This window comes from Lycium barbarum, chromosome 11 (assembly GCF_019175385.1).
Source record: "Lycium barbarum isolate Lr01 chromosome 11, ASM1917538v2, whole genome shotgun sequence".
Classification (NCBI taxonomy): domain Eukaryota; kingdom Viridiplantae; phylum Streptophyta; class Magnoliopsida; order Solanales; family Solanaceae; genus Lycium; species Lycium barbarum.
In genome coordinates this window covers 61,006,006-61,023,959 of record NC_083347.1, presented here as the reverse complement: position 1 = coordinate 61,023,959, position 17,954 = coordinate 61,006,006, and the positions used below count along the sequence as shown (strand labels likewise).

Genomic DNA, 17,954 nt, shown 5'->3' with positions numbered 1-17,954 from the left:
TTAACGTTTAAGTCTTGAAGAAAATTTTAGGTTTGGAGAATTTGCAGAACTGCTGCTAACGAGTTAGGGTTTTGATTTAAGAAAAGGTATTTATAGATTACATGAGAATATTAGGGATAAAACTGCAAAAGGATTGGTGATGTGATTCTTCGAGTTGACAAAGAACCAATCGACCAGGATCTTATTCTTGAAGTGATTGATGGGCAAAATTCAAGAAACGAACGTAAATCGGGCTATACTTCTCGGAATTATGTGATTTCAAGACGAGGAGAAAGATGACGATTTGAACTATAAAAATGGCTCTTGAATCGTTTAAAACAAGTAAATATTGGGGGTACAATGATGGAAAGAAAATTAGGGTTTTGGGTATGAAATAGAACGAAATTATTTTCAAGAAACGTGTTCTTGAATGATCAAGAACCAACAAAGTTCCTAAGTCACCACTTGAAATCAACTTACGTGATAAAGAAACACCACACGCTATTGAAAACAAGATAAAGACTATCATCACCTTGCTTGGAACCAAAAAAAGGATAAAGGACACCAAATAGAGAAAATAACTCTATTGCAACCTAGGGTTAAAGCTCAAAAACGTGAATTCTATATTTACAAGTCATGAGAACCCTTTATATAAGCCTAGGGTCTCTTTTTTATGACTACAAATCCCTATTCTACTCTAGAAAGGAAATAACTAAAAACAAGGAAAGTAAAATCCTTATTCTACAAGGAAAAGAATAAAGAAAACTGAATCCTACTAGAACTAGGATAAAAGTCCTACTAATGATAGGAAATTAAATCCTACTAAAATATAAATCAAGAAACAAGAAACCTATTTAGAAAAGGATTCAAGAAACAAGAATTGGAAATAATCTTCAAACTTGAGCTTCTTGGACTTTTCTTTTTCTTGAATTTCAATCTTGTGTTTCTTGGATTTCTTGATCGTTTTCATCTTTCATCATTCTCCCCTTGTTGAGAAAGACTCGTCCTTGAGTCTAAAGGCTCCATAAATGACGTAAGATTAGCAACAAAAAAAATTGGGTACAACCCATACTCACCAGGCTCTAAGTTGCATTTTTCTAGCTTGTCATAGGGCTTCATCGTGATGTAAGAAAGCTGTCACACCCCAATTCCGATAGGGTATGATGGGCACCCAGCTCTTACTTAAAGCTGAGCGAATCCGCTGGCATTCACATAATGAAACTGGACATATAGTAAAGTACTTCCAGTCAAACCATAGAAATTTGCGAACGATAGTCAATTAATCAAAAATCGAATAAGTTAAATTGACATATCAACCTACATGGTCGCTTTACTCAACGCACGACATCTCAACATACTAACCACAGGACACTGTCTGCAAAGTCTCTAAGAGTAAACACTTGAATCATATGAATCGGGACAGGGCCCCGACATACCCGTACACACACATGATAACCATAATGACTCGGCACTGCTCCAGGAAGAAAATGGAGTTTGCCAATCCCAGCTGATAGCCAACCATCCTAGCTGGATACTTTTACCTGCAAAACAATCTGGGACTGTGTGGCATGAACACAGCGCCCCCAGGCAAAGGGACGTCAGTACGAACAATGTACCGAGTATGTAAGGCAGCAGTAATCATAAAGAATGAGACATAAGCCATAATGAGTGTATGAGAAACCCCCTGTAATATGAATAGCCCCGAAGGCGATGACCCAAAAATGTAAATATATGCCATACCCGGCCCTTTAGTAAGGGACTCGGTGAAATATAAATATATATCGTACCCAGCCCTCTAGTGAGGGACTCGGTGAATAAAGTCATCATATACCATACCCGGCCCATCATGGGACTCGGTGCCACAATCATATCATCATATATATATATATATATATATATATATATATATATATATATACCCGGCCCTCTAGTGAGGGACTCGGTGAACAATGCAGTGAAATTGTGCACGAATACATACCCGGCCCGGGACTCGGTGAATGATATATTAACAGCATTACACGAGAATATCATGAGCAACCATATGCAAACTATATCATCATCTGAGACTTAATAGAATGATTAGAATGAACCGACACTTGAGAATCAAAGACAACTGTCATGTCAGTACTGCTGAAACTAGAATTCATTGGAATCATGTATGTTCATCGTTCGCTCATTTATGTAATTCATGCCAAAAATAAAGAAGGGATAACTTTACATATATAGAAGCAAATGAATGCAAGTGAGACTCATAAGATTATTTCTGTAACTCTTTGAATAACCTGGAAGCATAATACCTTCGAATATCACTATGGATTATAATATCAAAATAGGACTTCAGGAATCATAGACACGTATCAGGACGTAATGAAATAGTTTCTGGAAATCAAGAACATTAGCCATTCTAGTATTTAAGAATAGAAGCTTCTTTGGAGTTTATACGTTCGTTGTCTGTTTGTTCCATATAGACCATGCCAAAAGAAGAAAAGGGAATAGCCTTAACATACCTGAATCTCCTTGTCTCCCCAATGCTTTCAAAAGAATTCCACAATACAATTCAATCTACATTAATATAATTAGGTCCATGATTAACACCATAAAGAGACTTAGTAGAATCTCAACGTTAGTAACTTGTCTATATAAATTTGGGCAGCATCTCCCCTATAACATTTGACTTCCTCCAACTCCACATATCAACAACAACAACAACAACAACAACCAGAGCTGCACAACAAGTATAACATCAACAACAACCTCATATAAGCGTCTTTAAACTCAAAACATCAACTTCCAAAGATATACGCCAAAACAGCCCGATATACGCTTTGTATACGATGTTTTTATACACTTTCTTCTACCAAATTCAAGAACAACAACTTAACAACAACATCAACCCCAACCTATTTTATAACAGCCTTAATGACTCAAGATCATATTCCAAATCGGCCCACAAAACTAACAAGAGCTCTAGTATGTATCCCAACTTGTCTTCCACAATTTCTTTATCTTACAAGTTGACTAATGACCAAACTAACTCAAGAACATATAGAAAAGATGTAATCTTACCTCAATCACACAAGAACAGCTTTAATCTTAGGATACTTCACCTAGAAGAAAGCTTCAACTTCAACACAAAGTAATCTCGAAATTGCTACGATTCGGAGGGGATCGAAATTATAATCATGAAATCGACGGAGGAACATAACTATGCTTGATCTTGGAGCAGCTCTTTCCGTCGGCAAAACCCCCCATTTTCATGTTGGAACGTTAGCTTAGAACATGAGGGGCTGCTATGTTGTATTTTTTTTAGGAAAGAGACCAAGAATGCTTTCTCAATTGCAAAAGAACGATAAAAAAAAAAAAAAAAAACTTCAGCTACTTCTTGTTGCTTGAATATGAACGAAAATGTTACACAATTTCTCTCAAAATATTGAGTAATAAATGTTATTTTCCTCCCAAAGTCCACCTCTGCATATGTATACATATATATTGCATAATGGCGTAGCCGGTCGAGTATTATATTTGGAAGAAAGGGACTTAATATTTTGCTACCAAGTTTCAACCTTATCCAAAATATTATTTGATATACTAATATGTATATATCCAAAACAATGTCACGTGAACACATGGAAAAGTTGAAGAATTAAAGATTTTGTTCTTATCATAAAATACTACTATTAAAATATTAATAAATCATAGATATCTTATAAAATTAAAACATACACATTTATTTTATAAAAATATAATTATTAAGATATTGATAAAAGATTATATTTTATCAAATTATAATTTATCCAACCTAAAACAATAATATAAATTTTTGTACTGTTAATTCTCAAAGTGGTAATAACATAACTTCGATGAAACTTATATTCTCCGATTCGCTTAACCTCTAATCCTTCCAACACATACTAAACATGAACTTAAACCCTCGTATACTCGAGATGGACATGTCTAGTCTCGTATAACCTTAAAGATAATCCCGTCCTCCAAGTCTATGACGACCAAATCACAAAGAAACCGAACATACGAAAGTACGAGGTGTAACAAAAGCTTTGCATATGGCCGAACTACATCCCACTCTCTCGATAGTAACTGTTATATCCCGCATTTTTGTGCAATCGGATAATTCAAGATAATCGCGGGAAGATGATAAGCAAGACCTTATTTTCATTTTGTTTGGCATACAAGTTGTTTATGAAAATTTTGAAGCGGGAATGTTAAGCAAGGTCAAGGGTATAAAGGGAAATACGCAACATGACTCGTAGAAATATGGAGGGAAGCGAAGGGTAAATTTGGAAAGTTGGAAAATAATTTGTATGAAATGCAAGACACAAAAAAAAAAAAAAAAAAAGTGGGCTTGGTCATTGGGCCATACTTGGCCGTCCACTTCTTGGTGGGCTTAAGCCCACTTGGAATTTTAAGGAGTCAAAATAAAAAGATGACCGAGTCATCTTTTTCATTCAACTCTCTAGAATTTTCAAGAAAATAAAGAACAAGAAGGGAGGAGAAACTTCTCCATAGGCCACACGGCCAAGTGCTAAAATTGCCAAGAAAATTGATAAACATTTCTCAAAAATCACTTCCTACCAATTCAAGGGTCCCTAGCAAGGTGGAGTAGTCTTTGAAGCAAGAGAAACACATTTTCATGCAAGTTGTGGATTCTAGCCAAGGGAAGGGTTAGAGACAAAAGGTAAGAATTTATTCCCTTTTCATATGTTATAGATGTTGTGCATGTTGTAGTGTATGAAATGAGTGGAATTCATAAAGAATATGAAAGTAGGGGTGTTGGCCGTGTGTTGAGTATGTGTGTGTGACCGTGCATGTGTGTGTGCTAGTGTGGCCGTGTGGTTATGGTGAAATATGGAAGAGAATGAGTCAATTTTATTTAGAGTTTTGATTGTTGTTATGTTGTGGATTCTATGTTGCTAATGAATGTCTAGGAACCTTAGTGAAGTTGTAGTAGTGGAGACTTGTTTTAGAAGCTATATGAATGGAATGTAATGTTCTTGCATGCATGAAAGACAATATGATTAGTATGAGGTTGTTGGAATATAGATTATGAGGTTGTTATTGTTTTCATTGAAGTTGGAAAGTTTTTGGAAGAAGTAGTAAATTGATTGAATATGGAAATTGTTAGTATTGTTGTTGGCATTGTGGTTGATAATTTGGCCGGGTTGAATTCCCGGGATTGTTGTTGATTGAAATTGGCCAAGTTGAACTTGGTGGGATGGTGTATTTACAGGGGAAATGCTGCCGGAATTTCGGTAGCCAAGTATTATTTTAAGACTTCCAATGCTAAATATTCTAATAGAAGTTTGGTAAATGTGACCAATTTGTAGATTTTGGCGGATTTGCGACTTAAATTCGGGATAGCATACGGAGCGGCAAGAGGTATGTAAGGCTTCATCCTTCCTTCTATGGCATGTCTTAGACGTAACAAGTTGGATACGAGCCTCGGGGACAACCCTATTCTCCGGAATCCGCACCTAAAGTTTCCCCGTTTTCATTCAGTGGAATTGAACTTGAAATTGTGCAAAATGTTGAAAAACCTTCCTAACCCTCTAGAACTTGCATAAAGAGGACCCGATCACCTTAAAACCTATACAAGTAACGCCATGACACGTAACATATATAAATTGTGTACGCTATCTCATTCGGCCCGAGGTGGGCCCACTGTTCCCGGATTTTCCCTATCGCTTCATTTGACTTGTTGTGGGAGTAGAATCCTAAGGAAACTCTTGATCCTTGTTCCGATTATCAAACGATAAGTACAACACCATCCTAGTGTGAATACGTCTATGAAAAGTATGACAAAGATGATTCCTTGACTAAGATGATGAATATGATCTTATAACGATAACGATGAAGCCAAAGATGAGAAAGTGCCTACGATAGATATGTTAAACTATTTCTTGATATCTCAATTCTACTATAGGTAATGACTACTCTAAAGGTTCTAAATACATGAAACTATGCCTTATGACCCCGATTGGTGTTTTCCTCATAGTGACACTTTTTCATTGGTAGTCTCGCCTATAACACTTGTTCCCTCAAGGTGAGACAAAGCGACTACGGTTGTTCCATAATATAATCGGAGGTTACCGACCTTACGTCACTCCGATGGATATGTACCTTTCTTGGGCTCTCATGCATGCTATATAGATGATGTATGCTCATATGTATATGCATATGTATATGGGGAAGTACGGGAAAGGGAAGGCGCTATAGACGCACAGCCACCTGATCAGCTGGAGTATGATACATGATTTCGTCCCGGACGCGGGATGCCCGGACGCGGGATGTATGGTTAAATGGATCGGAGCCGACGCCTCGACAATATGCTATGGTTTATTTTCTGTACATATATACATAAAAAGAGATATTTTTCTAAGAAGTTAAAGTAGTATGAATACATATGGATCGGGCTGCTCGTTCCGCAGCAACATGCTATATTACATGCACTTGTGGATCGGGCTGCACGTTCCGCAGCTATATGTCATAGTATATGTACATGTGGATCGAGCTGCACGTTCCGCAGCGCTGAGCATGCATGGTATCCGCCAAAGGGCATTTATGTGTACAGGTTATCTTTCCACCTCATGACATGCGCTATGCTTCTTTTATGTTATTATCCTTGTTCTGTATCTTTCGTATGTTACTATTCATGCCTTACATACTCGGTACAATATTCGTACTGACGTCCCTTCTTGTGGACGCTGCGTTTCATGCCGCGCAGGTCAGCAGGCAGATAGATTTGACTCCTAGGAGCTTCATCAGCAGTGTTACAGCAGCGCTCCAGTTGTTCCGGAGCTCCAGTTTCTTGGTACTACTTTTGTGTATATATTCAGGCCCGGTAGAATCCGGCCCTTCATATGTATATGTGTACTATGTTTAGAGGCTCGTAGACAGATGTGTACAGGTAGATGATTTGTATCTTTGAGTGTCCTCGTCGCTGTGTAATGTGCTAGCAAAGCTTGCTGGCCTATGTTTATAACTATGCTACTAATGTGAATGTTCAGTAACAAAACAAAATATATGGTATAGTTTATACGGCCTACTCAGTAACAAGAATATGATACGAGACAGGGGTGCTCGGTACAAGTATCGGGTACTCGTTACGACCCTAGTTGGGTCGTGACAGAAGTGGTATCAGAGCAGTTCGGTCCTAGGGGTTTGTCTACGAGCCGTGTCCAGTAGAGTCCTGTTTATGGGTGTGTAGCGCGCCACACTTATAAACAGGAGGCTGCAGGGCATTTAGGAAATATGACCTTCTTTGTCTTCTAGATCGTGCGATAGAGCTATGCTATTAGGCTTCCTTGTTCTTTTCTAATCCTATGCTATGGTTTCAGTAATGCCAATGAAGCGGAAGGCTACGACGGCCCAGAAAAACAAGATGGCGGCCGGGAACCGAGTCGAACGGGAGCTAGAGGAAGATGAGTCTTATAATGAAGCTCCCCCTCAGGCTTCTCCTGCTTCCCCTGTATCAGCAGAGCAGGAGAGAGCCCCAGCACCTCCAGTTCCACCGCCAGCAGCCCCGGGCCAGCAGATGGCAGAGGCCATCCAGTTATTGACCCAGTTAGTCGCCGCACAAGCCCAGCGGCAAGACACAAATGAGGGAGCCAGGGCAGTGAGTGCAAGGGCTCGTGATTTTATCACCCTAAAACCTCCGGAGTTTTACGGATCGAAACCAGAGGAAGACCCGCAGAATTTCATAGATGAGATGTCAAGGACACTGAGGATAATACATGCTTCAGATACAGAGTCAGTGGAACTGGCGTCATACAGGTTACGGGATGTAGCAGTTTTGTGGTATAATAGTTGGATATCTTCGAGGGGAGCAAATGCCCCTCCCCCAGTTTGGCAGGAGTTTACTGGGGCATTTCTGCGACATTTCTTACCGCCAGAGGTTCGACGGGCTCGAGCTGATATGTTTTTGAATCTTAAACAGGGAAATATGAGTGTCAGGGAATATAGTCTTCGTTTTAACTCGTTAGCCCGGTATGCCCCAGCCATGATAGCAGATATGGGAGATCACATACACCGGTTTGTAAGCGGGTTGGGGCCACATTTAATTAAAGAGTGCTTGACAGCTTCACTCCAGGACGGGATGACTATTGCCCGTATCCAGGCCCATGCCCAAAACCTGGAAGGACAGCATCAGTTACAGAAAAGTGAGCGCCATTCGGATAGGAGCTCCCGGAAAAGAGCCAGATCTTTCGGGGCTAGAAATGAGTATAGAGAGGGACGAGCACAGGAGCAGTCTAGGATTTCGAGTCCCCAGTATAGAGCTGATTCTAGCAGAATGATGCCACCCCCGCCACGGTGTCCTCGGTGTGGTAGGCCACACTCTGGAGAGTGTCGTGCAGGTACAGGTGCATGTTATACTTGTGGGCGGGTTGTCCATTTGATGCGTGAGTGCCCATTAAAGAATGAGAGAGACCAAACCCAGCCCGCCGGATCAGCGGTGGGTTCGTCGTCGACTGTGCGCCCTCCGGGACAGACTTCCCAGGCTCCAACAGGCCGTGGCCGAGGCAGGGGAGGAGGGGCACCCAGTTCAGCAGGCCCTCCGCACCGCATTTACGCATTGACAGGACGGCAGGATCCTGAACCTTCCGCAAATGCGGCTACAGGTACACTTTCAGCATTTTCTATGACATACGTGTGATTATTTGACCTGAATCCTATCTTATCATACACCGTTCCTTGTGTTACTGAGAGTATTGGGAATTCGAACATCTAGGACGAAAGGTAGCCATACGCATAGGAAAAAGGTGAATACCGGGGATTGTGGAGGCTAAAATAGTAATTAAGAGAAAAAAATGCATTACGAGAGTGTTTCGAAAATGGTCAAGACCCCATGTGTCCCGTGATTATATGGTATAGACAGTGCGGAGGAGTGGCGGCGAAAATACTAACACTAAGACACAAAAATGAGTTAAGGTTCCGAGGTTAAGCGTGCTCAGGTGGGAGCAATTTCATGATGGGTGACCCCCTGGGAAATGCGCTGAAATTTTCATAAATATGGGAACAAGAGACGAATGTGAAATTAGGTAGCCCAATGTAAATTAGAGTGTGTGGAGTGGTTAGAAACCCTACAGAAGTCCTGCAGGCAGAGGCGGACTAGACTAGTAGAAGGGGAGGAAGCATGACAGAAAGGGTATCCAAGATTAGGGAAAGTTTGATTAGCTTTTGGGAATGGCTGTAAGTAAATTAGTGGCGGAAATGTACATATATATACGTGACATCTAATCGGTGACTATAGAACCCTAACGAGTGGTGTCGCGATACATAACATGCGCTAGCTGAATGAAATTCAAAGGACGCAATGAAAGGTATGAGTATGGAAGTCACAGGGTAAGAACGATGCCGAACCCACAAGGCTAGAAAGGCCTAATGCGGTGATACCCGGGGACATATCTAACGAGTAAACAAACGTGACAAACTCCATGAAGAAGGAATTACAACTGTAAAAGATCGCAGAAGGCGACGATTACCTAAAGGGCATAGGCGAGTGCAGACCCTCTTAATAAAGGGGGGGGGGGGGGGGAAGAACATGTCGGGCCTAAAATGGACTATGACGATTCAAAATCCTACAAAGGCAACCTATGACCTATGACTTAAAGGCAACCTAAGCTCCGAAAATGGATATGCTAAGAGATATGTGAGACATCTACGAAGGAGACCTCCCCGAAGTATTATAATGCACTATGATGAGGTCAGTTTAACATTCGAGGACGAATGTTCTAAAGGGGGGGGAGAATGTTATATCCCGCATTTTTGTGCAATCGGATAATTTAAGATAATCGCGGGAAGATGATAAGCAAGACCTTATTTTCATTTTGTTTGGCATACAAGTTGTTTATGAAAATTTTGAAGCGGGAATGTTAAGCAAGGTCAAGGGTATAAAGGGAAATACGCAACATGACTCGTAGAAATATGGAGGGAAGCGAAGGGTAAATTTGGAAAGTTGGAAAATAATTTGTATGAAATGCAAGACACAAAAAAAAAAAAAAAAAAAAGTGGGCTTGGTCATTGGGCCATACTTGGCCGTCCACTTCTTGGTGGGCTTAAGCCCACTTGGAATTTTAAGGAGTCAAAATAAAAAGATGACCGAGTCATCTTTTTCATTCAACTCTCTAGAATTTTCAAGAAAATAAAGAACAAGAAGGGAGGAGAAACTTCTCCATAGGCCACACGGCCAAGTGCTAAAATTGCCAAGAAAATTGATAAACATTTCTCAAAAATCACTTCCTACCAATTCAAGGGTCCCTAGCAAGGTGGAGTAGTCTTTGAAGCAAGAGAAACACATTTTCATGCAAGTTGTGGATTCTAGCCAAGGGAAGGGTTAGAGACAAAAGGTAAGAATTTATTCCCTTTTCATATGTTATAGATGTTGTGCATGTTGTAGTGTATGAAATGAGTGGAATTCATAAAGAATATGAAAGTAGGGGTGTTGGCCGTGTGTTGAGTATGTGTGTGTGACCGTGCATGTGTGTGTGCTAGTGTGGCCGTGTGGTTATGGTGAAATATGGAAGAGAATGAGTCAATTTTATTTAGAGTTTTGATTGTTGTTATGTTGTGGATTCTATGTTGCTAATGAATGTCTAGGAACCTTAGTGAAGTTGTAGTAGTGGAGACTTGTTTTAGAAGCTATATGAATGGAATGTAATGTTCTTGCATGCATGAAAGACAATATGATTAGTATGAGGTTGTTGGAATATAGATTATGAGGTTGTTATTGTTTTCATTGAAGTTGGAAAGTTTTTGGAAGAAGTAGTAAATTGATTGAATATGGAAATTGTTAGTATTGTTGTTGGCATTGTGGTTGATAATTTGGCCGGGTTGAATTCCCGGGATTGTTGTTGATTGAAATTGGCCAAGTTGAACTTGGTGGGATGGTGTATTTACAGGGGAAATGCTGCCGGAATTTCGGTAGCCAAGTATTATTTTAAGACTTCCAATGCTAAATATTCTAATAGAAGTTTGGTAAATGTGACCAATTTGTAGATTTTGGCGGATTTGCGACTTAAATTCGGGATAGCATACGGAGCGGCAAGAGGTATGTAAGGCTTCATCCTTCCTTCTATGGCATGTCTTAGACGTAACAAGTTGGATACGAGCCTCGGGGACAACCCTATTCTCCGGAATCCGCACCTAAAGTTTCCCCGTTTTCATTCAGTGGAATTGAACTTGAAATTGTGCAAAATGTTGAAAAACCTTCCTAACCCTCTAGAACTTGCATAAAGAGGACCCAATCACCTTAAAACCTTTATAAGTAACGCCATGACACGTAACATATATAAATTGTGTACGCTATCTCATTCGGCCCGAGGTGGGCCCACTGTTCCCGGATTTTCCCTATCGCTTCATTTGACTTGTTTTGGGAGTAGATTCCTAAGGAAACTCTTGATCCTTGTTCCGATTATCAAACGATAAGTACAACACCATCCTAGTGTGAATACGTCTATGAAAAGTATGACAAAGATGATTCCTGGACTAATATGATGAATATGATCTTATAACGATAACGATGAAGCCAAAGATGAGAAAGTGCCTACGATAGATATGTTAAACTATTTCTTGATATCTCAATTCTATTATAGGTAATGACTACTCTAAAGGTTCTAAATACATGAAACTATGCCTTATGACCCCGATTGGTGTTTTTCTCATAGTGACACTTTTTCATTGGTAGTCTCGCCTATAACACTTGTTCCCTCAAGGTGAGACAAAGCGACTACGGTTGTTCCATAATATAATCGGAGGTTACCGACCTTACGTCACTCCGATGGATATGTACCTTTCTTGGGCTCTCATGCATGCTATATAGATGATGTATGCTCATATGTATATGCATATGTATATGGGGAAGTACGGGAAAGGGAAGGCGCTATAGACGCACAGCCACCTGATCAGCTGGAGTATGATACATGATTTCGTCCCGGACGCGGGATGCCCGGACGCGGGATGTATGGTTAAATGGATCGGAGCTGACGCCTCGGCAATATGCTATGGTTTATTTTCTGTACATATATACATAAAAAGAGATATTTTTCTAAGAAGTTAAAGTAGTATGAATACATATGGATCGGGCTGCTCGTTCCGCAGCAACATGCTATATTACATGCACTTGTGGATCGGGCTGCACGTTCCGCAGCTATATGCCATAGTATTTGTACATGTGGATCGGGCTGCACGTTCCGCAGCTATATGCCATAGTATATGTACATGTGGATCGGGCTGCACGTTCCGCAACGCTAAGCATGCATGGTATCCGCCAAAGGGAATTTATGTGTACAGGTTATCTTTCCACCTCATGACATGCGCTATGCTTCTTTTATGTTATTATCCTTGTTCTGTATCTTTCGTATGTTACTATTCATGCCTTACATACTCGGTACAATATTCGTACTGACGTCCCTTCTTGTGGACGCTGCGTTTCATGCCGCGCAGGTCAGCAGGCAGATAGATTTGACTCCTAGGAGCTTTATCAGCAGTGTTACAACAGCGCTCTAGTTGTTCCGGAGCTCCAGTTTCTTGGTACTACTTTTGTGTATATATTCAGGCCCGGCAGAATCCGGCCCTTCATATGTATATGTGTACTATGTTTAGAGGCTCGTAGACAGATGTGTACAGGTAGATGATTTGTATCTTTGAGTGTCCTCGTCGCTGTGTAATGTGCTAGCAAAGCTTGCTGGCCTATGTTTATAACTATGCTACTAATGTGAATGTTCAGTAACAAAAAACAAAATATGGTATAGTTTATACGGCCTACTCAGTAACAAGAATATGATACGAGACAGGGGTGCTCGGTACAAGTATCGGGTACTCGTCACGACCCTAGTTGGGTCGTGACAGTAACTTTATACCATGATTTCTCAAACATATCATCTTCAATTGATCTTCAATATTTAAGCCATGATCAGAAAACTTGAACACTCCCATGTCTTTGTGGTGTTTGCATGCAACATCGAAGTTAGTGCCATGAAAACCTTCAAATTGTTACATCCCGTGTTTTCATGCAATGGGAAGCGTGTGAGTTAAATGAAATTAGTAACGGAAATGAGGTTATCCCCCAAGCTTATAGGTGGTTAGAATAATGGTACAAATGTGTTGTAAATATTAGAAGTTAAACAAATCGAAGAAAATAAGCTTCGTCAAGGTTCAAAATTTATTTGATTGAAATACGGTCCAAGCTATGATATTCCGTATTTTTGGACTAGGAAAGTGAACCGTCCAACATGAGAAAATTTACCCGAGCCCGAAGGATTTGGTCATATTCAAGCACGAAAAGCAAGAACTCGGTGTATACAAGGAATGAAGTGCCAAAATGATTTAAAATGAAAATGTGTGACGACGATGATCGCAAATAATATTTTACGTGTGGAAAATGAGGTTATGGACTAGTGCTATATCACATGGGTATATAACTACTATTTAAGTGAATTGAGATCAAGAAATTAATTATGCGGGTAAATTATTAATTGTTGGATTGTAAGTGGAGTGCTAGTTAATCTTTTGGACAAAAAGATATGTATTATCTTTACATGTCCACGTGGGGCCTTGCCAAGGAATGGAAAGGATGACTAATGTCCTATATATGATATATGTGTTGAAATATAACTTGGATAAGTTTGTGATATAGTAAAATATTGAAGAGGAGTTGGACCCCACGGCTAATGAAATATGAAATGCTTTGGATTGTCATTTTTTTTTCTGATTCAAAACTTGTTGGAACAATATGTGAGACCCTTTCACTTAGCTGAATATTGACCTTCAAATACAAGTATGGAAGCAACGTTTTTCCCTTCCAAAAGATACCAACAACACTTTCCACTCCAAAAGAAGCATAGTAGTAACGTTATTTTCCAAAACATGGCAGCAAGTTGTCTTTCCAAAAGAGAACAACAATGTTCCCAGTTACGTTGGGGAGATCGAAGGTTATTTCGTAGTGAAATAAAGTGGAAGAAGGACAGTTCATGGCATATAAGGTAAGAAATCCTCTCTCCTAGATGTATTTGAGTTATCCGAGTCGTATCTACGTTGCTAGATGAAAGAATTACGAAAACTATATCGGAAATCGAATAAATTGTTGTTGTTATCATGTGGACTATTTGGTGGTTGTTATGAATTGTTTTATGAGCTGGAATATCGTGGGATTGGCTGTAGTTGTTGTTGTTGTGTTTGTTGTTATACTATGTATATACAAAAATAAAGAAATGTATACAAGCATCGGTATAGGAATGTATATTGGGCTGTTTTGGAGGTGATCTATGAATGGATTTGATTCTATTTGGATATGTATTTGTTGATATTGTTATTGGGATTGTGATTGATATTTTGGGCTAAATTGGAATCATGAGAATTATTAAGTTTTTAAGGAAGATGCTACCCGAATATCGTTAGATTTCTAAGTAATTAAGGATTGGTTTGAAAGAGTATCCTAATTTGATTATTGGCATATTTGGTATTGTTTGTAGATTGGTGAAGCCCGAGACCTAAGTTATGGTTAACTTGAGAAGCGACAAGGTATGTTAAGGCTATTCCCTTTTCTTCTTTTGGCATGGTCTATATGGAAAGAACGGACAACGGACATATAAACTCCAAAGAAGCTTCTATTCTTAAGTACTAGAATGGCTAATGTTCTTGATTTCCAGAAGCTATTTCATTACGTCCTGATACGTGTCTATGATTCCTGAAGTCCTATTTTGATATTATAATCCATAGTGATATTCGAAGGTATTATGCTTCCAGGTTATTCAAAGAGTTACAGAAATAATCTTATGAGTCTCACTTGCATTCATTTGCTTCTATATATGTAAAGCTATCCCTTCTTTATTTTTGGCATGAATTACATAAATGAGCGAACGATGAACATACATGACTCCAATGAATTCTAGTTTCAGCAGTACTGACATGACAGTTGTCTTTGATTCTCAAGTGTCGGTTCATTCTAATCATTCTATTAAGTCTCAGATGATGATATAGTTTGCATATGGTTGCTCATGATATTCTCATGTAATGCTGTTAATATATCATTCACCGAGTCCCGGGCCGGGTATGTATTCGTGCACAATTTCACTGCATTGTTCACCGAGTCCCTCACTAGAGGGCCGGGTACGGTATATATATGATTATTTCACCGAGTCCTTCACTAGAGGGCCGGGTACGGTATATATATGTGATTACTTCACCGAGTCCCTCACTAGAGGGCCGAGTACGGTATATGTTTATATTTCACCGAGTCCTTTACTAAAGGGCCGGGTATGGTATATATTTACATTTCTAGTCATTGCCTTTGGGGCTACTTACATGGTTATTCTTTGCCTTCGGGGATATTCATATTACAGGTGGTTTCTCATACTTTCATTATGGCTTATATCTCATTCTTTGTGATTACTACTGCCTTACATACTCGGTACATTGTTCGTACTGACGTCCCTTTGCCTGGGGCGCTGTGTTCATGCCATATAGTCCCAGATTGTTTTGCAGGTAAAAGTATTCAGCTAGGATGATTGGCTATCAGCTGGGATTGGCAAACTCCATTTTCTTCCTGGAGTAGTGCCGAGTCATTATGGTTATCATATGTATGTATGGGCATGTCGGGGCCCTGTCTCGACTCATATGGTTCAGGTGTTTACTTCTAAAGACCTTGCAGACAGTGTCCTGTGGTTAGTATGTTGAGATGTCATGCTTTGAGTAAAGCGACCATGTAGGTCGATATGTCAGTTTGACTTATTCAATTTTTGATTAATTGAGTATCGTTCGCAAATTTCTATGGTTTTACTGGAAGTACTTTATTATATTTCCAAAAAAAAAATTATATGTCCAGTTTCATTATGTGAATGCCAGAGGGTTCGCTCAGCTCTAAGTAAGAGTTGGGTGCCCATCATGCCCTATTGGAATTGGGGTGTGACACAAATAAATTAGGCAAAATACATCGAATGACACTTAAACTATACCTAAAAAGTCGAATTCACACTCCAACTAATCGGGCGACCTATTTACCCCCTATTCTTCTTTAAACTGGAATTAATACCACCTTATGAGGTATAAAACCACTCTCATGGTGTGAGGTGCTCCACACGCGCGCCACATCAGCGCCATGTCAGCCCACATCAACGCCATGTCAACCCACGTCAGAAATACAATATATTTATACTTTTTACTTTTTTTTTTAATTCACAACACTTGTTTTTTTTATTCACAAAATTAAAGTAAAAAATGATTTTTAAATTTTAATAAAAAAACTGATTTTTCATCTTCTTCTTCATTTCACCACCCGCCCCCCACTCCTCCGCCCTACCCCTCTTCTCCTCCACCTTCACGCCACCCCTTCCCCAAACCCTTCTTCTTCATTTCAGCACCACCTTCACGCCACCCCCACCTCCCAGACCCCCCTTCTTCTTCTTCTTCTTCTTCTTCTTCTTCTTCTTCTTCTTCTTCTTCTTCTTCTTCTTCTTCTTCTTCTTCATTTTTTTCATCCTAGCCATTATCTTGCAAACCAATTTTGACTAACAAATCACCAACAAACAAAAATTTTAGATTCAAAATTGGTAACCCAACTACATTTTCGATTACCCATTTTAGATTCAACATTTTCGACTACCCATTTCAGATTTAAGAATTTGAAATGGTTTCAACTTGTGAAAATAATTTGTAATTTATTGGTAATTATTTCTTGCATAATAATTCTAAGAGAAAGAAAATTAGAATGAGAGATAGGAATATGGTAGAAGATTGACCGGAAAAAATGGAAGTTTGTCCAGGAAATTTTTCTAGATAAATTTTCCGGCTACATTTGTTGATGTTGTCCCTTTATAAAAGATGAAAGGTGATCCCCTTCAGAAAAGAGGGATTTTGTGGGTTTTCATGGGCCATAGCAGTGGGTTGATCCGGTGTGGTGTGATGGAATCAGCAAAAATGGAGTTTCTATAGTGAAGAAGCATTGCACAGAGAAAAAGGAAAGGAAAAAGAAATAAGCAGAGGAACAAAAAAAGAGCAAACAAAAGATAAGAGGGCCAACAAATAATTAAGTGCAATTAGTTATGTGACATCCCATTAAAAATAGACACGTGTACAATTTAATCAATTTTTAATATGTTTTTTTTTTAATTTTCACTCGCGCTTAAAAAGATAAAAAAAAATTCCTCTGCCACATCACGGATAGGAGAGTATTAATTCCAGTTTAAAGAAGAATAGGGGGTAAATAGGTTTCCCGATTAGTTGGAGTGTGAACTCGACTTTTTGGGTATAGTTTAAGTGTGATTTGATGTATTTTGCCAATAAATTAAATTCATGTACCTTTGGATCAAGGTTGGAGATCAATTCATGTCTTCTTAAGAACTCCTCGATGATTTTGCTGCTCTCATAGTTGACATGATTATAGCCATTTACCTCAATGAAATTGAGAGATATTAAATTTACACTTTCTTGCAAAGATTCAACCTTTTGAGGAATAATTCTTGCTCGAACTAGATCATAAATTAAACTCTCATTCATAGACTCCTTTTTCAGCAACTCATTCACTTTCTCTTTCAAATCTTCATACACTATTGGTCCTATGCAATACACTCCATTGGTTGGTGTGGAGTAAGAAACAAAATCTGGATTCTTTTCAAAATCACTTAAAGATGGAAAGTCAATCTCACAAATAGTTGGATGCTCCAATGGATCCTCATCAAACTTTGGAGGTAAATCCTCAACTTGTGGATCTAATTCATTCTTCTCCTCCATTTGCTGTTCCACATCGATGGGACCAATGATTTGTAATTTGGTCACAAAAGAATCATCAACATACTTGGAGTTTTTAGCAATATCTTCTGGATTCAAGGGAACCAAATTGATTTTTTGCCCATCCTTTGTAAAAGAATAGGTATTACGGTATACATCATATTTAGCACCCCTATCATACACCCATGGTCTTCCAAGTAATAAGTAGCAAGCATCCATCTTTGTTACATCACACTAAA

General features: G+C 39.2%; 1 long non-coding RNA gene across 1 annotated transcript; it reads right to left on the bottom strand.

Annotated features, from left to right (window-relative positions):
• Positions 1-548: 548 nt before the first annotated feature.
• Positions 549-3,529, bottom strand: LOC132616899 (uncharacterized). The gene is made up of 2 exons (XR_009573467.1): positions 2,487-3,529; positions 549-1,538 (listed from the first exon to the last, which is right to left on the bottom strand). It is a non-coding gene; the product is annotated as an uncharacterized LOC132616899 (long non-coding RNA).
• Between the last annotated feature and the right edge of the window lie 14,425 nt (positions 3,530-17,954).